At 40.8% G+C, this 25,036-nt stretch overlaps 1 pseudogene; it reads left to right on the top strand.

Annotated features, from left to right (window-relative positions):
* The first annotated feature begins 16,423 nt into the window (after positions 1 to 16,423).
* Positions 16,424 to 18,825, top strand: LOC148035914 (S-adenosylmethionine synthase 1-like; annotated as a pseudogene).
* Positions 18,826 to 25,036: the final 6,211 nt, after the last annotated feature.

The raw sequence follows: 25,036 nt of genomic DNA, 5'->3' as shown, positions 1-25,036 counted from the left end.
TACAATTCTCCAAGAATGAAGTATTCTATGGTCCCATGTTAATCTCCTGACACAACTCTGCATACACTGGAAGGTCGATAGACATGTCACCACAAAAGAACGAGTCTGCCTCGTTCTCAAAAAATTCTACGACTTTTGTATTTCCATCATTGTTAGCCGATGCGGGCTCCAAGCTTGCGGTGGCCTCCACCCCTTGTAATTTCGATCCCTCTATTTGCATATTTTCTTCATCTATGCCTGAAACATCACTTTGATCGTATACTCTCGCACCTCGAGGAGTTGAAGGTATAATATACCACCATCGAGGTTGTTAGAGATTTGGATAGAAGATTACCTGTTCACAAACACTTACAAAGCGGCTTCAAATCATTGTGACATAAACCATGTCATATTACAATTAGCAAGCAAATGACTAGTTGTACCTGTTCACAATGGGCCGGCAACACAAAGGTGTCGCGCAAATCCATCCATTTTTTTTCGGAATCTATTTCAAGAAATCCAGATGGACCTTGTCGAATTGTTGCGCCAGCTCCTCCAAGTACCACTTTGAACCATTGCACATCGAATATTATCATGGAGAAGCTACGGTAATCCACCGTAATAATACTTTGCAAGTTCCCAAAATACTCCATCTCATCCACAACCGTGTTCGGATCCGTTGCTCGTCGCCGGCTCTCTTGCTCAAACCTTGCCATGACACCACAGTCCATTGTGGAGTGCATTTGGTCAATACGCTCCACCCGAAAATGTCATTCGCGCGACCACGCTGCACTATATATTTTGTACTGCACATTGAAACACTCAAATTAGATGTAGCAAGCAAATTTAGATATGACACATTCTAAACCCCTCATTACCTTTGGACTACATCCCCTCGAGAACTCCCACTCCTCCATTGAGACCTCTGTCCCTTCGCTGGATGCTGCGGTCAAGGCTCCATGCAACCATCGTGTTGACATAAACCGCGGTATCTCCTCCATGCCTTCGAGATATCGAATCGGTCCGTGACGCATACTGCGTCGAAATTCAACTCGCGCTTCCTCTCGATCTTGCCTTGCAATCTCGTACTTGGCGAGCCACGTCTCCATGGAGGCATGGTGCAACATACAAAACGATTCACCTTCTCTTCCATTGAGGTATCCATTCTTTTTTCTACCCCATTTTCAGCCACCACATCTCCAGTCAGCCTGTCATCGTCCTTCAGCGTCCATAGCATTTCATTGTCTGGTTCCACCATTGGTAGCCATTGTGAGATATGCACTAACGCCTCTAACACCAACCAACCTTCCACCATGCTACCTTCCGGACGAGCTCGTTGTCGCACAAAGCCTTTCAAGGTTTTCATGAAGTGCTCCAAGAAGAACATCCATCGCATATGGATAGGTCCAGCAATCTCCACTTCGTCCACAAGATGCACAAGAAGGTGAACTTGTATCGTGAGCATGCTAGTGGGCAGGTATTTCTCAAAGAGACAGACCATCTCAACTGCTCCCCGCCTTGCGGATTCAATAGAGGACGTCTTAATCTCTTTCTGTGAGATCCATTGCACCAAAGTCGACAACTTGTAAATGGCCCCGCGAATTTCTGGAGTTAGGCATCCCGCGATCGCGATCGGTAGGACAAACTGCCACAAATGAGAAAGCATTAAGAATAATGGTCACTTTTCAAATTTCAAAATGTCCACCCTAATTAAAATCCATTCTGTTCACAAACCTGACATATCTTATGCCAATCATGGGATTTTAGCCTAGACATTTGGTCATCTTTAGAAAATGCGGACCTGAGAGAACGTATTATACCCGTCGGAGTGCGGATAGACTTGATTACTTGCTTCACAATGCGCTCTTCTTTGGTAGACAAAACCCAGGGAGCGCGAGGAAGCTCTACTCCCCCTTCAGCACTGGACTGCGGCCAAAGCGCCTCCATCTTACCTACCTCCTTTAAATCCATTCGTGACCCTATAGTGTCTCTCTTTCCTGTGATGTGGTCCCATAGCAAGCTGCCCACATTTTTGAAAATATGCATGGGATCCAACAAGTGGTTGATCTGTAAGTGGGTCCAATATGACAACTTGTAGAAAACTGAGAACCGTCGCATTCCATTTGGATGTGATTCCGGGTTTACCATTTTCAGCTCGTACCAGCTTGCAGCGTTCATACGTGCTGGAGGTCGTCCAAGAAAACCTTCCTTGAGTTCATGATCCTCCGGCAAGAAAGCGGCGTGTCCTTGATATACCATCTTCTTCATGGTTCGTGACCTTCGGGAGTCTAACTGTGGCCCACACAATGGACATGCATGATAACCTGAGGTAACGAGACCTGCAAGGCGATCCACGACCTAGTGAATACTTGATTGAATGAAATAAAATATAGATATTACCGGCGAGAACAAAGGTCTGCTCACCTGAGCACTCTCCCAATCCCGGAAAGTCATGCATCGTCCAAATTAGAATGGCTCAAATGTTGGCTAACCGCCGACCATCGCGCCTGCTCATATCTTGCAACGTGACCCTCTCCTCTCACAAAATCTTAAGCTCATCGACTAATGGACGAAGATACACGTTCATATTTTTTACTTTGTAGCGGCCTGGGACGAGCAAGCTAAGGATGAGATGTCCTTTCTTCGTAGAAAGCCATGGAGGAATGTTGTAGTTGACAAGCACTATAGGCCACACATTGTAAGAAGCGAGCGCAAACCGAATGGGTTCACACCATCCATGGCAAGACCGAGCCGAAGATTCCTTGGCTCTCGCGCAAAGCCTGGGAAGGTAGAGTCAATGTGACTCCATGCGCGCGAATCTGCTGATATTCGTTGCACTCCATCCGTGGACCTATTCTACACATGCCACATTATCAAGCTTGCCATGGCAGACGTGCGAAACATATGGTTTATGCGGGGGATAAGCGGAAAGTGTCTGAGGACTTTTTGAGGGATGGTCTGCCCTTGCAAGTCCTATCGATACCTGTGAGCACCACACTTTGGACATGTCTCCATAATCTCATATTCATCTCGAAACAATATGCAGTGGTTGATACATGCATGGATGTTATTGTAGTCCATGCCAAGCTTCCGTAAAACATGTCGTGCATCATCACGAGACTCAGGCATGGTGTTTGCAGGTGGCAAAATATGATATTTCAATAACTTGAAAAAATCATAAAACACCTTGAAAAATCCATCCATGTTTGCAATAATACTGTTTTTTAAAAAAAACAATGAAGTCTGTGTGCAAGGTACCTGAATAACTCAGTCACACTCGTATTGCTCCAACTGTATTTTGCTTGCACACTTAACAGTGCAAGCAATGTCTTCAACCAAGATACTCGGCACCCATCATATAATGGTATGGATGCTTCCTCTCTAAGCGGGTCAGATGTCTCAACATCCATGGGAATCAATGCATCGATCATTGCTTCCATCTCAGGCTCCAAGATTGTAGGCAAGTCGGGAAGGTTGTCTGTCTCCTCTGGCATTGACTGTATAGATGGGCCTTGCGAGTAGTCGATTGGCTCAAGCAATCCATCCATCACACATCCACGAACTCTTCTAATTGGCCGCAAAGGGTGCACTCCCCCTTGGGTCGAGACATCACCCCCCTGGATACAAAATTTGCCAACAAGACCCAATCTTATTGTGTATGGTTTTCAATTAGCCAAAGAGTACAATGCATGAAAAATGCTAACTTCAAATTACCGTTTGCTGAAAATCTGCAATTGCCTGATCAATGATCTCAGATTGAAACTCGCCAAATCGTCGTACGTGTTCTATAGACAATCGGTGTTTTCGTCTAATTGCCAACTTGCATTGAGAACAAGGACATGGGACACGCTGATTAAGATACGACTCGCGGTCTTGAACAATAAGACCTTCTTCGTTTGCCATCTTATCTACATTACAGCAAATGAGGCTTAAATGTATAGCTTTATGAAGATGTACGTCAAGTTGCAAGTTGACCATAAACCTTGCATTGTATATAGTAGTCGAGAGATTTTCCGATGTTATATCTCGGCTTGTATCATGCTCAACGATTTGTTTGTCCCGGTAGATAATTTTTTGTTATATCTCGGCTTTGAGTATAAGTAATCCATTTTAAAATTAATGCGCGCCATCTATGAAATTTTATAACTATAATAATTAAATTTATTTCAATCAATTCTACTCATAGTCATAAGACCTTAGAGAAATTATCCTATACTCAATTTAAGGGTTTCTTCTTCTATAACAATAATTTTGGGTTCATTTTGATGAAGTACGTGGCCGTATGCAAAGCACATTGCATACCATTATCAATACGTATATTATCTTAAATTTCCTTCCCCTCCCTCTCCCTCTTTTTCTCTCCCTCTCCCTCTCTTCCTCTCTTTCTCTCACCCTCTCCCTCTCACTCTCGTTCTCTTTCTCTCCCTCTCTCATTTCCTCCCTCCCCCTCCCTCTCCCTCTCCCTCCCTCTTTCTCCCTCTCCCTCTCCCTCCCTCCCTCCCTCTCCCTTCCCCTCCCTCTTTCTCTCCCTCTCTCATTTCCTTCCCCTCCCCCTCCCTCTCCCTCTCCCTCTCTTTCTCTTTTTCTCCCTCTCTCTCTCTATCTCTCTTTCTCTCCCATTTCTTAAACAAGCAAAAAATAAAGTGATTTAAACATACTCCAAGCAAAAGGGAGAGGGAGAGATACAATGCACTCTCCCTCTCTTTCTCTTTCTATCCCTCTCTCATTTCCTTCCCCTTCCTCTCCCTCTCACTCTCTTTCTCTCTCATTTCCTCTCCTAAACAAGCAAAAAATAAAGTGATTCAAACATTAAACAAGCAAAAGGGACAGGGAGGGAGAGAGAGAATGCACTCTCCCTCCTTCTCCCTCTCTTTCTCTTTCTCTCCCTCTCCTATTTCCTCCCCCTCCCTCTCCCTCTCCCTCTATTTCTCTTTCTCTTTCTTTCCCTCTCCCTCTCTCTCTCCCTCTCTTTCTCTCTTACTCTCTCGTTTCCTCTCCTAAACAAGCAAAAAAGAAAGTAATTTAAACATTAAACAAGCAAAAGGGAGAGAGAGAGAGAGAATGCACTCTCCCTCTCTTTCTCTCCCTCTCCCTCTCTTTCTCTCCCTCTCTCTCCCTCTCCCTCTCCTTCTCTTTCATTTCCTCTCCTAAACAAACAAAAGAGAACGATTTAAATCTTCAACAAGTAAAAGAAAGAGAGAGGAAGACTCACCAATGAGATATGGCGAGCGTGGGCGGCTTCTCTTTGCAACGAGGGCTCCTCCTCTCCTTCGCGAACAACGGCGGTGGCGGTGGCGGCGGCAGCGGCGGCAGTAAGTCTCTTCCTCTTCTTCTCTCACAAAGCCTTGGCTCTCTCCCTCGCTCTCTCCCTCGCTCTCGCTCTCAAAAGGCAAAGAAAAGAAAATGAAAACGGTGCTCTGGTTTCGGCCGCGCTTTTTTTCCCTGCGGCGTCGCTAATAGCGATGCCTATAGCGACGCCGATATCCACCGTCGCTAATCGGCGTCGCTATTGTCCCATTCCCTTGTAGTGATATTTAACAAGAGTATATGCAATGAATGCAAGTGCTTTTGACATAAGCCTACATTTCCTAGAATGAGCAAAACAAAATAAATCTGGTGCACAAAATCTGTTAAGAGAATGAGATGTACACTTCCTTTAAAACAAAGCCTTCTCTTAAGCTGAGCTCCCGATAGGTATCTCAACATATTCCTTTGCATCCTTTTCAACTATAGGAGATGCAAGATCTTCAAACTCAGCAAACTTCTCCACAAAAAACTTCTTGCAAGAGTTCAAGTCATGGTCAATATCACAATGACGATTGAAAATATCATTTCTAGTTCCATAGTAAGATAACTCCATGCCATTCTGAAGAAAAAAATCTAAGAGCCTTTTTAAGGGAGAAACCTCTATGATATGAGACAATCCAGGAACCCTCAATGGTGACTTGCCCTTAACTGGAGACTTTCTAGGCATTCCCACTCTCGTTGTTTAACACAAGGAAGAAGCTGTGGAAATTTGAGGGGAAAAGGCAAGACAACTAGAGGCCCTTCACCCTGAAGACAATCTTCTTCTTTTCGTCTTAGGGGTGGCTACCTCTTGGGAGCCTACAAGATCCTTTGGTTTGAACATGGGTAGAAGCACAATACGGCACGAAAAGGTGCACACAACTACACAACAAATGACAGCTTGCTTGGTATCATCGGAGAATCCATGATAGGATGTGAAAAGATAATTCCCGTCATAAGGATTAAGCCCACTCGCTTCGTATCAAAGGGTGCACAATACTGCGTGAATCGATAGAGCCGATAAGATGGGATAACAATACTCGCTCTTCTACATCGTTGAGTGGAATATGACATAACAATACTAGCTCTTCTACATCGTTGAGTGGAATATGACATGATAACAAACATAGAATAGCAGGAGGAGATCAAATATAGCTAGGATTGATAACAAACGTAGAATAGCTAGGATAGAGCTGCACTTTCTAGGATCCAAGCCAACAATACGACGCAAATACGTTCGGTGTGTGACTTTAGTATCCTCTTGTATCATATGTGCATTGCACAATACAGTGTAAATAGGTCATCTACCATCCTGCACTTTGCTCTATTGGCACCATATCTGCATTTTGGCTCAGTGTTGTATGTTCTCTCCAGTATGCAGACACAGATACGGTGCAACTACGTCATGTGTGATCCCGCCCCTTGCTCCTTCCGTGGCGTATCTACCCTTCATTCGAAGATATGGTGCGAGGATATCTTATTGGTACTCCTCTCTTCACACTGTATCGGTCTTGCCATTGGGGATTTGCAGATACACCGTGAGAACATCTTATCCGATATCGTGATCTTCTCTCTTCACGTCATGTCAGCCTTGCCACTTGGGATTTGTAGATACAGCGTGAGGACAACTTATCAATATTGTGCTCTCCTCTGTTCGTGTCGTATTGGTCGTGCCACTTGGGATTTGCAAATATGGCGCAACGGCATGACCTTTAATCTGCCACTCAACTCCATTCATGCCATATGTATCACTGCCGTTGGGATCCTAATCTACCTATCAATTACTACGAGAGGGGCCCTTAAAATACGATGAGCGAGATAGTCACTATTTGCAAATACGACATGAATGCATGGCATCCAATCCGGTGTTCCTTTCCCTTTGCATTGTATTTGTTGTCACTTCCACCAATCTTACCGTGTGTTTTTAATTTTTGATTTGTATACCAGCCATTTTGATTTGTGTACTTGCCATTTTCGAGTAGGTGATGGCCCAACTTTCTGTCATAAATTTTTTTATGTAGGATCCTAGAGGGCACTCTCCTCTCCGTTTTGAATAAAAAAAATTTCCGATTAGATTCCCCTAGTCAAAGTTATCTCAGATTTTGTGACCAGGGGTTTGTGTGGACTGCACCTTCAATGGTAAGGGACAAGGATAAAAGAAACATTAATGACCCAAGAATGTAGAGCTTTGCTCCACACTTCGCAGAGGCTTCATGAAAGGGATGCAGAAAGGCATAAGGACTTGATGGATAAAATGCACCAACAAAGAGACAATAATATTTGCAAAAACAAATCAGTCCTCGATCATTGTTCCAATTCCTTTTTTCACTCTTGGCATACCCAAATAAATGCATTGAATGCTACTCTACGGCAACAAGAAGCTCTTTTAACTAGAGCCACAACCAACTAATTGAGCAACACAATCAATTCATGTCTAAGATGGACCAAGTGATCTCAACCATCTCAGTTTCACCAACATATAAACCAAGGCAATCAAGGACAAACTTGCAACCCTTATGACTCAAGTTGCTCAAATGGCTACAACTAAAAGAAAAGATCAACATGATTATGAGGAGCAGCATGGGCATTCTCATGGAAATTATGAGTACCATGACCGCTGGTATGGTTTGGATGTGCAAAGGCAACATCATCATGTGTGTACTTATTGTCAGCATATATATGATGATTGTGCATATTTTGAGGATCACCATGCATTTGATGACTATGTATGTTCTTATGAGCTACATTTTGGTCACATACATGGACAACCATCTAGACAACCTTATGTACATGGACAACATCATGAAAATGTATACGAGTATGTACAACATCATTATCAGCAGCGGAGAGATCGATATCATCAGCCACTTGATCATTACTATGAGTAGCATGCGCATCCTTATGAGCAACATGATACTTCACACGAACGATGCCATAATAAGAGCATCTCACTGGAGCTTCTTGATAAGGTGCCCCATCATCCAAAGGCCCTTAAATTTGAATGCCTAGTAGTAGCCATGCATGTGGAACTCATGGACATGAAATGCCTAGGGGTTGATGCAGTGAATGTTGTAGTGATTGCAGCCTCATCTGCTCCAGTTCTACTTGGCATAGTGGTTCCCAATGATTTTATGGACAAGTCAATGCATGCTATCATCTGGGTCCCACTCCTCAAATTGAGGGACACGTCTTAGCAGTCCATCAAGCTCTCGGCTAACTGAGACCACCCTTCCGTAGGATAGACCCATTGGTCACATCCACCACGCTTCCCTCGGGGGTTGTTTTAGTTATCTAATTACCTACCACATTATATTTGACACATAAAAGTAACTTCCTTAATTAACCCATTAATCACAAGTTCCTTTACGTAATTTAGGGCACAGACACGAATAAAAGATAAAACAAGATCAAACACTTCCTTAACATATCTTCAGATTAATTTTTTTCTCGCACCCATATAGGAGAATTAAGTGTTCCTTTCTGCCTCATCAAAAAAATCCTTTCATCTCCTGGCAATAAACCCGAAGGTTTATCCTACCAAGATTCCACCTTGTAACTAGTATCAAGGCCTTGAGATCCCATCTCGAGTAACGTAGAACACTTGTGTAGGGCCTGGAGGCATTGGGATTTACGACCAAAGCCCCCACTAGCACCCAAGCGTCCTCCTACGCCAAGTAATTTCCATGGAGAGACCTCTTGCAACGAGTTCGGTCCACATTTCTGGCGCGGATTCATAACCCCCTTGGTTAGGGGTTTGGCGGTTCGCGAGGGGTAGCTAGCACCATCCTTCCTTAATTATCCCTTTAGGAAATCAACCATAGCTGAAGCAACCAGCTTAATAACATTTACTAGGGAAAACATCCCTTTTGTTCCCATGGCTATCAATCATCACAGACCCGGCCATGAAATCATCAACCACACCCCACTCGGGTTAACATCCAAAACCACATTAACAAATAGTTGAATGCTAAACTTCTTACTTCAAGGCATTGCAATCCCATTGCATGCATAACCAGAATTTAACTTGGATGTATCAAAACACTTTTACAACCTTTTCAAACAACCAAGCATAACTTGGATCAACAATCCATGTTTAACAAGATCAACCTTCCTTAGAAACCATTTCAACAGTTCCAAGTAACATGCTTAGCATAAATCAACTACCCTAAAGTTCGCTCTCCCCCTTGTGTTAGGGCTTCGCAAGGTCAATTTAACAAATTCCTTCTAGATCCTTTAAATGAACTAAGTGATTTCTTGCGGGTTAACTATATATATATCCTCTATACAACGTGCGTTCATGGTCTATTTATAAATATCCTAATCTATGAATTTTTTTTGAATAAAATATTACCCTTTTCTATTCAATCTGTAAGTAATCCCTTTATATCACACCCTTCTATATGTAAAAAATGTATAAAAAAAGGTATTTTAAAAATCCCTTATTTTGAACTCACGTTATATATACATATATTTATGAGTGACCCCCCCAAGAGTGATTTCACCTTGACCTTCATTAATCATGACTACCCATTTAGGGTAGAAGATCAACCCATTCTAAGCCCTTTAATGGTAAATATATGCAATTCTACCTCTATTTAAGAATTCAAGATGCGTAAGAAGAATCTAAATCTTGGTACAACATGAATATGAGCTATAGTTGCTAGAGGGTTGGTGGTATTCATGTCTCTGCTTACGTTGGATATGTTCCTAGCTCCGTTTGCAACTTGAGCACTTGTGCTCCTCATCTCTTGGGTGCCATCCTTGTGCGTTCTTGGTCTTGCAACCCTTGAGGTATTCGACCGCTCTGGCCTTGGCAGAAGGAAGTGGTACGCAGGTTCACAAGGAATCTAAGGCCAAACAATGCAATGCCAAACATGCATAACTTCTCTTCTCTCCCTCTCCTGTTCCTCTTCTACTTCTTTTTCTCTTCTTCTCCTTCTCTCTTCTCTCTCTCCTTCTCTTCTTCTCTTCCTCTCCTCTTCCTCTTCTCTCTCTCCTTGTCTTTTTCTTCTTTTTCTCTTCTTCTCCTTCCCTCTCCCTCTCTCTCCTTCACTTCTTCTCTCCCTCTCCTCTTCCTCTTCTTCTTCTCCTCCTTCTCTTCTTCTCTCTTTCTCCTTTCTCTCCCTTCCTCTTCTCCTTATTCCTCGTCTCTGTAACGTGTCCGCTAGAATCATTCCGGATACGTCTTAGCAGTCCATCGGGAAGGACGTCTAGAAAGCTCCGCCTGGCACTCCCATGGAATGTTACGGGACTTGCGATCTAGGTCTTCCCGCGTCTGCCACGTAGCGGAAGTATCCTGGCCGTTCCCACTTAGGATCGACCTGAATTTGGGTTTTCCTGTTTGGTCATTAGCTAACAACAACTAGCGTCAGACCCGAGCGAACTACTTTACGCAGAAGCGCCCGGTCCGAAGCGGATTCTCGCTGCACTTGGTTCAAGGAGAATGGGAAACGAGAGGGATGCAAGGTTCGACCTCTCTGCCATAAGGCATAGTCCCATTCCGTTCCCCTAAAACAGCGTAAATCGGGTAGGATGTAACTCTAGGTCATCGTCTTCGTTATTCGCTTTGATGCTGAAGATTAACCTGCTGCTCGTCGAAGACTTTGAGAAAAGTTCCCGGCTAACCGGGACCACCCATCCATAGGACGGAGCCATGGTCCATCCTCCGCACTTTCCTCGGTTTGTTTTAGTTATGTAATTACCTACCACATTAGTTTGACATATACAAACAGCTTCCTTGATTAGCCCTGTTAAGCACTGGTTCCTTCACGTAATCTTATCACAGGACATAAAGAAGACAATGTCAAACAACTCCTTTATTATCATTTTATCCTTTTATCTTTGAAATACAAGGAGTTTCCGCCCGTAGGCGTATTCATAATCCGCCCGAAGGCTATCCAGTAATCCACCAGGAATCACTAATCCAAGTTTCCGCCCGTAGACTAGTATGCGGGCCTCGAGATCCAATCCCGAGTCACGTTAGTCTCTTGTGCAGGGCCCGGAAGGCGAGGGATTTACAGCCAGAGCCCCCCCTGGCACCCAAGCGTCCTCCTGCTCCAAGTAGAACTCAACGGAGAGACCTCTCGCGGCGGGTTCGGTCCACGTTCCCGGCGCGGCTAACAATCCCCTTGGTTAGGGTCAGGCAGGCAGTCGGGGGTAACTGAAGCTGCCCCTCCCTTCAGGCTTCAACCTGAAGTATTAGATATCTTTTCATCCTTTAATTCATTGAGCAAACAATGCAAACAGTCCTTTCTAACTGTTACAAGCACAATCAATTTCAATGGTCGTTTAGCTAGCAAACTGTTAAGGAGTGACTCCTTTTCTCCGAATGCAACCCGCATTCGATCCGGAAGCAATTGTAACTTGGCAAGATTCCTATCATTCTTGGGTTAGGGTCATACCCTACCAATACTTTAGGTTTTGTTGTGGCAGGATCCAGCGACCATGTCGCTTTAGTTTATTGTCTGGTCATTTGCTTCAAGGCAAACACCTAACCTTTCCTTTTCCTTGGCAGTTATCCCCCAAGAAAAGTGAGTAACAGGATGATTACTCATCCTCTTGTAAGTTAAATTCTTTCAATAACTTGACAACCTCATTTCGAGAGATGACAAAACTCTCTTGTGGACAAATCTCAAGTCTATACGATGTTGCAACCTTTTTGCACATGTGTTGCATCATTCCACGGGATCATTCCACCCACTGAATGGCGTCCTCCGGCCACGGAATTACCTCTAGCCCAGTAGCAGGGTTTAGGGTATCTTCTTACCCAATCCATTCCTAATTATATTGGCCCACGGCCCTAGGAATTTCCAACTCAGTCGGAGTTTCATCATCTGTACGAGTGATCCTTAGGATGAAACCTTAGATCATTTTATGCATGAGCATCCAATTGACTCAACATTTAGTGAATGTGTGTAAGATCTTTGGGTTTGCGGGTTTTGACTTGGCAACAAGTGTAAAACTAGGTTGAATTCTTATGGCACTAAACCCTAGTTAGCACTTCGGATACTTATCATATCCACTGAACCATGCCCATATGAATCCCGTGTGATTTATGTGATTTAGACACACAATATACTTGTCCTGCGACAAGGATGAACCTTTCCCAAAGGTAATAAACTAGATTTAATGGAGAACAACAGTTACAACTACACCAATACGTATAAACATGCGATTCACTGCTTCTACGCATCACATGGTTCACAATAACCCTATCTTCCTTGGCAAAGTAAAAATGCCTGATAATCTGAACACTAAATTTCCTAGGTCCTACTAGGACTTACATCAAATAATCATGCCACTTGCAAGTCCATAGATCATTTTCGTGCCCTTCTATTCCTTTTTGAATAACATCTTATGGGTGTTAACTTTTCCTCCTGAATCATTACAAGGAAGATCTATCTAAAAATGGGACATGCCATTAATCTTTCCATGCCTAGTAAAAAGGTGTACCTCAATAGTTTCAACCTTGTAATGAGGCGACAGTTGTCCTAGGCTCGTCACTTTTGAATACACAAAAGGAAACTTACTAATAAGGTCCTGCAAATGCATAGACACCTTATGCTCTTTTCATTAACTCCATTGAACGTACCAATGATCAATTGTCATATCTTAAGCTATCGCTAATAAATGTTCAAATAGCCAATTCATTTTCCAATTGCATTTAACTTGACTAGTTGAATTCGAACATGCATGAGTGCTTCCTGATTCGTGAAGTTATCGTAAATAATTTCAATACTTTTGTGTGGAATCGAAATAGATAAAACCTGGACTTGCGGACTCCGGAAAATATCCACGTATGCTCGGGGTGAACCTCCCGCATCGCACCTTGTGATCTTTCTAGAGGCCATCGCGAATTCGATCTCCAGTTAGCCTTTATGGATTTCAACTTTTTGCCTTGGCTTGCAGCCTTCTGACCTTTGCCTTTCCTCGTATGCGGAAGACTTCTTTGTGGGATGGCGCTTGCGGCAAAGGGCTTTAGGAGTTCTTTTAGGAAAAACTCAGGTTGGCACGGAATTTATTCGTGGATGGCTTGCGGCCTTCAAAGTCCTTTTACAAAAGCCCTTTTCGAAGGGTCTTATGGGAGTCTTTACGGCCTTCACCCTCTCCTCTTCAAGTTCCGGGGAGGGGTATGAATGCCCTTTGGGAAATGTGGTGGGAAGGGGGGTTAAGGAAGCCCCCCCCTTAGAAGCTTCTAAGAAGCTTCTTGGCTTCTGAGTGACGTCGAGGGGGGAAAGAAAGTCGAAATTCAGCGGTGGGCGGACTGAGGTGGCCTGGCGGCAGCTATGGCGGACTGGGCGGCAGCGTGGCGCTGGTGGCAGGACTGGGCGGCCCTCATGACCCTCCACGGCGCCTCCTCACGGCCCTTAGCGGTCTCTCCTTCACGAGCCCCCCATCACGGTCCCTCGTTCTTCATGGTCGACAGAGTGGCGCCCCCATCCTCCTTCACGGTCGCCTGTCGCAGCCTCCCTTTTCAGCACGGGCCTCCTCCCTTCACGTCCGGCACCTCCTCAGCACCCCCTCTGTCCACGGCCGTCCCTCCTCCATACAGCCACCTCCCTCACACGGGGAGCCTTCCTCACGGCCGTCTCCCTCACGGCAGCCTTCTGCCGCCTTGTCCCCTTTTCCATTCCCCCAAGGGGGGGTTCTTATAGTCCAAGGGGGGAGAGGGGTCCTCCCCACGTGTCAGTTGCATGGCCTCTCCCCGACGTCCTCATGCTTCCCTAGCCCATCCCTTTCCCCCAGCCACACATCGGCTGGGGAGAATAATAAAAAAAATTTGCTATAATTTCACCTTTATCCCCTTATCCTCCTCCCAAGAGGCTGTTTTCCCGCGGCCATGCCGGTTTGAATCCCCGACCCTATTTTCGCAAGGTGGAGTGTCTCCATTTCCCGCGTATGGCTGCTGGCACTGGTGATAATCTTTGCACGAGTTTACGACGAGAGCGGGAAGTTAATATTTACGGTAGGCAGTACGCGGAAATATTACAGTCTCCTTCTCTCTCCCTCTTCTTCCCCTTCTTTCTCTCCCTTCTTCTCTTCTTCTCTCTCTCTCTTCCTCTCCTTCCCTCTCTCCCTCTTTCTTCCCCTTCTTCTTCTCCTTCTCTTCTCCCTCTTCTTCTTCCTCTTCTCATTCTCTTCTCCCTCCTCTTCTCCCTCTTCTCCTTCTCTCTCTCCCTCTTCCTCTCCCTCTTCTTCTTCTCTTCTCCCTCCTCTTCTCCCTCTTCTATTTCTATTACCATCAATTCTTGAAGATGACACCATGAATTACTTCTATGATACATTGTATGCATTGAATCACAAGTATTGTTTTGACCGCGGTGGTAGTACGGTGACCTATGCTTGTATGGATGACCCTTATGCTTTTGATGCTTATTATGTAGGTTATCAATTTGAACTTGGGGAACGGAATGGTCTTGGAAAAGCCCTACCCCAATCAACATTTCACTAGTGCAGTTCTCCCCCTACTTCAAGGGTGAAATTTTGATTGAGGATTAGCTAAATTTACCGTAGTGTGTAGTGTAGATAACTAGCAGACAACACATTATTTTAGAACAGTTTTTACCTTGCATTAATGATAGGTAAGTGTTATCTATATGGACTGAAAGTACACTTCATGAGCTTCGTTTTGACATGTCATACGCCTCAATCGAAGCTGCCCATAAGAAGATATGACCATTTTTCTCTAGCAAGCCTATTTTAGATAGCATGTTGTCCACTATTTGTGAACCCCTAATTGTCAAGAATTGGTGGCCAAACTCATATGCTATCAGCTTGCACATGTTGTATACATCATATACACATTTGTATGCCCCAATTCCACATGATATTGTACTTTTCCATACATATATTCTCCTCTGTAATGTTGAACAGAGTAGTACTTTGCAACCCCCCCTTCTGTTGTGAGCCACACCAATAAGTCCTCTTTTTATTTTTGAGCGAAAAAACCTTTAGGGTCAGGATGGAATGTAAAAGAGAGGGGATAGATGGATAGGACACAAGTTAGCATGGGAATACTTAGTTATATTGACAGGGTATTTAAGGTGTTGGGAGATACAATTAGGGCATCACTTATCAATAATCAAGTCTCTTTTACCCTTCCTTCAAGGTTTCATGGCTTCCCTTCTCTTTCTCTCTCCTCTCTCTGCAATCTCTCCCTTCTCTCCTAGGTCTCCTTCATTACATTATATACCTAATGTCTCTATTTAGAAATTATTTTAAATTTTTACTTTTATTGACAAAAATTTTAAATCTACATTTGGATGTCATATATTACAATGACATTTTCATAGTCACTAGAACTACTAAGATATTTTTATGAACCCTTGGGAGTGTTGCTCTATGGTCAATTCTGTATTAAATTCTTTACTTTAAAAAATAAACTTGAAGTAAGGGATTTATAAATATTTCTAAAAAGTCACATAAGGGTTAAGAAAATTTTACAAAATAGGTTACATAGGGATATATAAAACATACCTTACATGCACACGATGCCTAGGGTTTATACATAGGAACTTACCTGAGGGCCACATACATTCTTTTTCTTAAAACATTCAGCACTAGGGAAGGTCTACAAATGGGTAAGAAAATATACAACTGAATCTTAAGGTCATGGATTGAAATACGCATGGACATGGGTAATGTCCTAGTTGACATGTATGCAAAAGGATGTACTCAACACAGGCAACTTCATTTGGCTTTTGATCTTTTTGGTTTGTTTTTTAAAGGACATGTTTGTCAAGTGTTCTAGCTTAGAAGAAGCACATGAAGTATTTGATAAGTTGTCAAGTTTGAACTACAAATGGAAGGCTCAATTGGTCTGTTGGTGTGCTGATGGAAAAGTGATTACAATACTTCTTGCTAAAGCTTTAGGCCAAGATAGGTTTCATCTACAAGTTCATGACTTGAAGAAGCATTCAAAACTAAGCATTAGCATGTCAAATCATCAAGGAAATCATCAGGGCTCTTATCACTATGAACGGAACCGGTACAAGGGTGATTTTTGCAATTTCTTGATTATGGAAAGACTTGAAGAGAGAGAGAGAGAGAGAGAGAGAAAGAGAGATCACAAAGGGAAGCAGACATGAATTTCGAAGGAGGAATAATCTACAGCTTTCTGGGGGTGTAAATTGCCTCTACTCTTTGATATATTTCTCAAATGGAGACTTTTTTGTTCACCTCCGAGTCCCTCAATGAAGGTCATCCTGACAAAATTTGTGACCAGGTTTCTAATGTTGTGCTTGATGCATGCCTGGAACAAGATCCTAATAGTAAGGTTGCATGTGAAACATGCACCAAGACAAACATGGTCATGATCTTCGGTGAGATCACCACCAAAGCCAAGGTGGACTATGAGAAGATAGTGCAGGATACATGTAGAGAGATTTGTTTTCTCTGATGAGGTGGGTCTAGATACAAACCATTGCAAGGTGCAGGTGAACATTGAGTAGCAGAGCCCTGACATTTCCCAGGGGGGTCGATGGCACTTCTAAAAAAAACCATACGAGATTGGAGCGGGAGACCAAGGGCATATGTTTGGATATGCAACAGATGAAATTGAAGAGCTAATGCCTCTTACCCATGTTTTGACTACCAGGCTTGGGGCCAAGTTAATTTAGGTCACAAAGAATGGGACATGTCCCTAGCTCCGATGTGATGGTGAGACATAAGTAACCATTGAGTGCAAGAATGACAAGGGTGCAATGGTTCCAATTCACATTCACACTATGTTGATATCAACTCAGCATGATGAGTCAATTATTAACAATGAGATTGCTATTGATCTTAAGGAGCATGTCATCAAGCCTCTCATTCTAGAGAAGTACTTGGATGAGAAGATAATATTTCATCTCAATCCATCAAGGCGTCTTGTAATTGGAGGACTGTACGGTGATGTTAGTCTTATTGGTGGGAAGATCATCATTAACACCTATGGTGGTTTGGAAGCACATAGAGGTGGGGTTTTAATAGCTAAGGATCCCACCAAATTTTATCACAGTGGGTCCTACATTGTAAGGCAAGCTACGAAGAGTGTTGTTGCTGCAGGACTTGCCCTTGTGAAAGTTTCCTATGGTATCGGTGTACTTGAACCACTATCTCTATTTGTTGACACATACATGATTGGAAGAATTCTTAATGCAAAGATTCTAGAGACCATAAAGAACAACTTTTATTTTTGCCCATGCATGATTACCATTAACCTTGATTTGAGGAGGGGTGGGGAAAAAGCTTAATAATTAAGCTTTTGACAAAGAGAAGAAATGACACATTGATGATCACAAGACGACAGTTCAACATTTAAGATTTCTTAAAGCATATTAAGCTTTAAAAGAATAACCTTAAATTTTTTTAAAAGCTAAATGCCTAAGGTCCTTTTTTGGGCTAAAGAAAAGCACAAATGTGAAGATGTAGGAGAGAAAACTATAAAAGAGTGACACTGTGATAGCCTTAGAACCCATCAAATTCAAGCGACTGGCTTGAGGTGGTGCTTTGTGCCCCTTGCCTCATCACCATCAAATTCAAGAGAGAGGCTTGAGGTTGAGCATTCACCCCCTTGCCAACATTCAAGTTTTCGCCATTAAGTTGCTTATGAAGGTGGCTTGAGTCCGAGCTTGGTGCTCCTCGTCTACTTTTAAGATTTTTATCAAATTCTATGGAGTGGCTTTTGAGTCAAGCTATGAGCTCCTTGCCCTCTTCAAAGTTCTCATCATCAAATTCTACGAGAGTGGCTTGAGTTTGATCATTGAGCTCCTCGCTTTCCTTGAAGATCTTTCCATAAAATCTTAACATTCCACTTTCTTCTCTTCTCTCTCAGTTCGAGATTTCAACCTTGTCTTCAAAATGGCGAGTGAAGAGACATGGCAAATTTCCCTATAATGACCTCATCATCTTTGATTTCCAACTTCATACTATAAACAATTTGTCATCACATGTTCCATCTTGATTTTTTCATGCCTTTTGATCATATCCAAGAATCTTTTGATCTTGTATCTTGTCTATATCTTTAATCAAAGAATTTTTTTTCTCATTTTTCTTTAATCTAAAATTCTTTTGGATAATTATTTTACATTGAGTTCTCCCATCACAAAATGTCCCTGTGGCGAGTGACTTTCACGAACCCCCGCACAAATTCCAGAGAAATACTTGGATGAGAAGACAATCTTTCATCTCAATCCATCTGGGCATTTTGTGATTGGAGGATTGTACAGTGATGCTGGTCCTACTGGTAGGAAGATCATGATTAACACCTATGGTGGTTGGGGAGCACATGGAGGTGGGGCTTTTTTAGGTAAGGATCCCACAAAATTTGATCACAGTGGGGTCTACATTGTAAGGCAAGCTATCAAGAGTGTTTCTGCTATAGGACTTTCCCATCGGTGTCATGTGCACGTTTCCTATGCTATATGTGTACCTTAGCCACTGTTTGTATTTGTTGACACATTCATGACCAGAAGATTTCCTGATGCAGAGATTCTAGAGATCATAAAGAACATATTCGATTTTCGCCCATGCATGATTACCATTAACCTTAATTTGAGAAGGGGTGGCGAAAAAGCTTAATAATTAAACTTTTGACGAAGAAAATAAATGATGCATTGATGATCACAAGACAGCAGTTTAGCACTTAAGCTTTCTTAAAGTATAAGATTTAAAAGCATAACCTTAATGTTTTCTAAAGATAAATGCCTTAGGTTTTTTGGGATAAAGAAAAGCACAAACGTGAAGATGTAGGAGAGAAAACTATAAAAGGGTGACACTATGAGAGCCTTAGAACCCATCAAATTCAAGCGATAGGCTTGAGGTAGAGCTTTGTGTCCCTCGCCTCTTTGAAGATTTTCCATCAAATTAGAGAGAGAGGCTTAAGGTTGAGCATAGGGCCCCTTGCTTACATTGAAGTTTTTGCCATCGAGTCGCTTATGAAGGCGGCTTGAGTCCGAGTTTGGTGCTCCTCGCCTACTTTGAAGATTGTCATCAAATTCTATGGAGTGGCTTTTGAGTTGAGCTATGAGCTCCTTGCCCTCTTCAAAGTTCTCGTCATCAAATTCTATGAGAGTGGCTTAAGTTTCAGCTTTGAGCTCCTCGCTTTCCTTGAAGATTTTTCCATAAAATCCTGACATTCCACTTTCTTCTCTTCTCTCTTAGTTTGAGATCTCGACCTTGTCTTCAGAATGGCTAGTGAAGAGACATGGTGATTTTCTCTACAACAACTTGATCATTTTTGCTTCCTGGCTTCATACAGTAAACACTTTGTCATCACATGTTCTAGCTTGAGCTGTTCATATATCTTTTGATCATATCCGAAAATCTTTTGATCTTGTCTCTTATCTATATCTTTAATCAAAGAATTTGTTTTCTCATTCATCTTGAATCTAAAACTCTTTTGGATAATTATTTTATGTCGAGTTCTTCCATCACAAAGTGTCCCTGCGGTGAGTGACTTTCACAAACCGCCGTGCAAATTTCGTGCGATAGAGTAGCTATCCTTTTGGACACCACATATGAGGATATTACTAATCCTCAAAAACCATATAGCTTTCTCCAATGATAAGTGCCCTTGCAAACTGATGTGCATTCTTGTGGATGGAGAGTGATTTTAAATGTTTGTAGGACAATAGATTCAAAGATATTCAAGATAGATGGGGGTTAATGTAAGTATTTTTTACATTGTTGATTTTTTGAGAAACCTGTCTTTGAGTTTTCCAACTTATTATATTTTTTCTTGTAGTGCCAAGATTACCTTAATTCATATATGTGGTGGATAAGGGAGCAATGTATTGACTTGATTCTTGATAGGGAAATCATGCCAGCCAACCTCTACTCACCTACAAAAAAATCCTCAACTAAGAGTAAGGGTAAGGGAAAGGGCAAGTCATCTCGAAAAACTAGCAATGTAAACTCTAAAAAGAAAACACTTTCTTCTATGGAGTGTCATTCATCTCCTCATCAGCCTGAAGAGAATTGGCCCCCTGTCCAAGTCAAATTCTTCTAGCAACTAAAGAAAAAATCCACTGTAAAGAGATTAGATGTGTTTGCAAAAAGCGACAAAGAGGTTATAAAGCCAAAAGAATACAAATAGATGCAAACATAAACTAGAAGCATCCTTGTATATTTTCACTTCAATTTTGTAACTCTTTTATTAATGAAAAGCTTTTTATCCTATGTAAATGTAATCAATGTTTTCATATGTATGGCTCAAAGCTTACAATTGTGGGAGGCAAGCAACTCATACAAGAGAAAGAGTATTTAAATCTTTTTCCAATTGTTTTACCATTTACTTTGAACTTATACTCAGGGGATGTACTGTCTAGCAGCTCCAAGGTATCCCTTACATCTTTAAGACTCCAATTGGAAGTGATATTTACCTCATTTTCTTCTTCATGTGCTATAACTTGCACCTTAATTTAGAAGGGCATGCAATTTGTATCAGAATCTAAGGGAATCCAAATGTCTAGTTTAAGTTTGTATCTCCTATACAACAAGAACATCATCCACATCACAATCACTTCATTGACAATAATGCAAGTCATCTTGACTTGGAAATTTTTATTTCATAATATTGTATGGAAATGATATATCATGCCATATCATATTAATCATACTAAATATCTTCAATAATGACTTCTGTTCTCATGAGCATTTTGCTACTATGCTTGCAATCTACCTATACAACATGCAAGCATGCTTGTGTAATGATAGATCAAAACTCAAATACCTCTCAATTATGGCATGAAATATTAAACTTTTTAACAACTTAAATTTATGAATGTAGCAATATATATGTTTTAAGAGGTAACATGTGCACTTTAATTGCAAATGTAAATAGAGTAACTTGCCTAGAAAGATAATTGTTTTCAAAACTTGCTCAAATCTTTTTGTTTGCTTGAAACACATGGCTCATAGAATAGTCAAAAATCTAAAAAGTTTGGTGGGAAAGAATATGTAAGACTTGGTTTAGTACTCCATGTAACAAACTCAATGCTTTCCTATGATATGCTAAAAAGAGGCAAGTACTAATAATATGTTGACTAAGTTCAAAAGCAGATGCAACCGTGGTATGAGATGTATTTCAAAGTAAGGGAGTCAATTTCTTATACATTGTGTCATTGCCATGTTTGGGCTATGTGGCAATACCAAGAAGTCTATACGAACATTAAGACATGGGTCATACAGGTTGGTTTCAATGCAAAGGTGAGTATGACGATATACTTGTCTAGGATAGAGGGATACTGCATGAAGAATATGTGAAGCTATGAAATATGATTGGAGCACTAGTGCTCAAGGTGATTTGGATTAATAGCAACCATGTCACTTTGGGTAAGTTGACAAGGTTCAAAGTAGAGATCTTATGTGGAAAATTCTATTGTGAAACAGACCACGTGGCAAATCTCACATCCTAAATATTAAATATAGACAACATTTTGAAACATAAAAGCATGGAAAAAGTTAAAAAATTTTAAAACAATAAGAGAAAGCACATGATAGGGCCAAACCTTCCCCATAACAAATGCATTGTTTCCCATTCTACATTATAAAATGTTCATTACATAGTGATTTACATTTACATCATAAGTCTTACTTTAAAGAAAATACAAATATCAATCAAAATATAGAGTATTATGGATTAAGAGGTTTCATGTAGCTTGTTGTAGTTGATGCAAAAACTTTTGTGTGCTGAGTCATGATGTTTAGACATCACCATCATATCCAAAACGTCCCAAATCCCCCCAGAATAACTCTAAAAGCTTTGAATTCTGACTCCAAATCGGGGAGAAGCAAAAAACTAAGTTTCTACCTTGTTCTTCTATTTTGCACATGATCTTACTACCTTTGTAGAGAAAACTAGGAAAGTTGGAACCATACTTAAAAAATAGCATAGCATTCCATTGAAAAAACCTATTTTAATAAAATTATATTGATTTATCCTAAAAATATTAAAATTAATAAATTAATAATATTAAAGATTATTGATTTAGTTAAAATTATTACTAAAGAAGCTTAAAATTTGTGATTGACAACTAAACTTATAATAATATCATTTAAATACATATTATTATACATTATGCTTACTATAGAGATTTACGTAAAGATTATCTATACTTAATAATGATTAAAAAATATTAATTTTCTCAATTTTACCTAATAATCTACTCACTATAACACAACACAAAGTTCCCTACCATCTATCTACCAAGCACAATGTGACCAATGTCACATGCAGCACTTACTATAATATGTTACGATTATGTGGTAAATAAATAATGATAATTTACAAATAAATAAATCTAAAATCATCATATTATTAAAGCATTTTCTATATATCTATTACATAGTCCCATGGTATAAATTGATCCCTATCATATTCTTAGCATCATAACTTACAAAAAACTCACAAGGAAAGACTATTTTCCATAACATACTCTTTTGTTAAGAAGCAACAGTCCTAAAATTGCATATACTCCTATTGAAAGAAACATAAATTAGCATCAACACTAAAAAATAAAGTACTACAAATTTATGATGCTCATGGCAAAAGCATAAAAAACTCAAGTACTTGATCATCCATATATTACACATTCTAGTGTCCCATACCACTAAAATATGTAGTAAAGCAACAAAAGAGGTGAAGCAAAAAGGATAGCACATTGTTAAGGGTAAGAAAATTGTTAAGAGTAAATAGAGAATGTTTTTTTTTTTTTTTTTTTTTTTTTTTTTTTTTTTAAAAAAAAAAAAAAAAAAAAAAAAAAAAAAAAAAAAAAAAAAAAAAAAAAAAAAAAAAAAAAAAAAAAAAAAAAAAAAAAAAAAAAAAAAAAAAAAAAAAAAAAAAAAAAAAAAAAAAAAAAAAAAAAAAAAAAAAAAAAAAAAAAAAAAAAAAAAAAAAAAAAAAAAAAAAAAAAAAAAAAAAAAAAAAAAAAAAAAAAAAAAAAAAAAAAAAAAAAAAAAAAAAAAAAAAAAAAAAAAAAAAAAAAAAAAAAAAAAAAAAAAAAAAAAAAAAAAAAAAAAAAAAAAAAAAAAAAAAAGGAGATAAAGTGTATGAGAATCAACCTACTTCCAACAAGCACAAATTCCATGATGAGTAGCATGGATCAAATAAAACTTATCTCCATCAACACAAAAGGATTGAATGTAGAGATAGAGAGATCTCTTTTTTGGCAATGGATTACTAAGCATGGTTTTGATTCTCTTATCACTCAATAAGAAAACTTATGTAGATGGAGTGGTTTTGAGTTCCATCATAAGCACTACTCATGCTATCTAGGGAGATTCACAAATTGTAATTCTAGTGTTCTAACCGTAGTTAAGTCAAATTGTAGAGACCCAGAATGCATTTACAGGTATGAAAATGGATGTAACGTATCCACTTGTTCTATTCCAGGACATGTCTTAATAGCCCATCAGAAAGAGAGTCTAGGAAGCTCCGCCCGGAACTTCCATGGAATGTTACGGGGTTTGCGATCTAGGACATCCCGAGTCTACCACATAGCGGAAGTATTCCAGCCGTTCCCACTTAGGACCGACCTGAATCAGGGTTTTCCCTAATGGTCACTTTCCTAAACGGTAGCTAGCATCAAACCCTAGGCGAAGTACTTTATGCAAAAACACTAGGGACGAAGTGGATTCATGCTGCACTTAGTTCAAGGAGAATTGGAAACAAGAGGGATGCAAGGCTCGAGCTCTCTGCCCATCAGGCATAGTCCCATTCCGTTCCCCTAAAATAGCATAAATTAGGATTCTAGAAACCTAAACTCTAGGTCAGTACCCTTGCTGTTCATTTCCTTCGAGAAGAGCTCCTTGTTGTCCATTTCAACTGAGAAAATTTCCTGGCCAACCGGGACCACCCATCCATAGGACGGACCCATGGCCACATCCACCGCACTTTCCTCAAGGTTGCTTTAGTTGTCTAATTACCTACCACATTTAGTGGGGTATGCATCAAGCAGCTTCCTTAATTAGCCAGTTAGACACTGGTTCCTTCACGTAATCTTAGCAGGACATAGAAAAACATTATTAAACAACTTTCTTTTCAACAAGTTATCTTATTGATCTTTGGAATACATCCATAAAATTGAGCCCATAGGCTAATCCATAATCCACCTGAAGGCTATCCATAATCCATCCGAAGGCTATCCAGCAATCCACAAGGATTACTAATGTAAGATTCTGCCCATAGACTAGTATGCGGTCCTCGAGATCCAATCCCAAGTCACATTGTCCTCTTGTGGAGGGCCCAGAAGGCAAGGGATTTACGGCCAGAGTCCCCGCGTGGCACCCAAGCGTCCTCTTGCTCCAAGTAGCGCCCAATGGAGAGACCTCACACAGCGAGTTCGGTCCACGTTCTCAGTGTGGCTAACAACCCCCTTGGTTAGGGTCAGGCAAACAGTCGGGGGTAACTGATGCAGCCTCTCCCTTCAAGCCTTCAACCTGAAGCATTAATTAACTTTCCATCATTAGTTCCTTGAACAAACAATGCAAACAGTGCTCCTAAACTGTTACAAGCACAATCAAACCAGTGGTCCTTTATTTGGCCAACTGCTAAGGAGTGATTCCTTCTCTCTGAATGCATCCAGCATTCAATCTGGGATCAATTGCGACTTGGAAAGATCCCCCAAGTGTTTGTTTGTTCACCCTTTTATCCTTGGGCTAGGGCCATACCCTGTTAACCCAACTTAACCAACACCTTAGGTTTTATAAATTAGCAGTAAATCTTGGCAACCATGTCTAACTTGATAGGTCCTTTTACTTCCAAGCAAATACATATATTCCCTTAACTTGG

This window comes from Lygodium microphyllum, chromosome 5 (assembly GCF_053477565.2).
Source record: "Lygodium microphyllum isolate KBCC chromosome 5, Lygodium_microphyllum_v1.1.10, whole genome shotgun sequence".
Lineage (NCBI taxonomy): Eukaryota > Viridiplantae > Streptophyta > Polypodiopsida > Schizaeales > Lygodiaceae > Lygodium > Lygodium microphyllum.
Note: the sequence above shows the minus strand (reverse complement) of the source record. Positions and strands in the feature narration are given on the sequence as shown.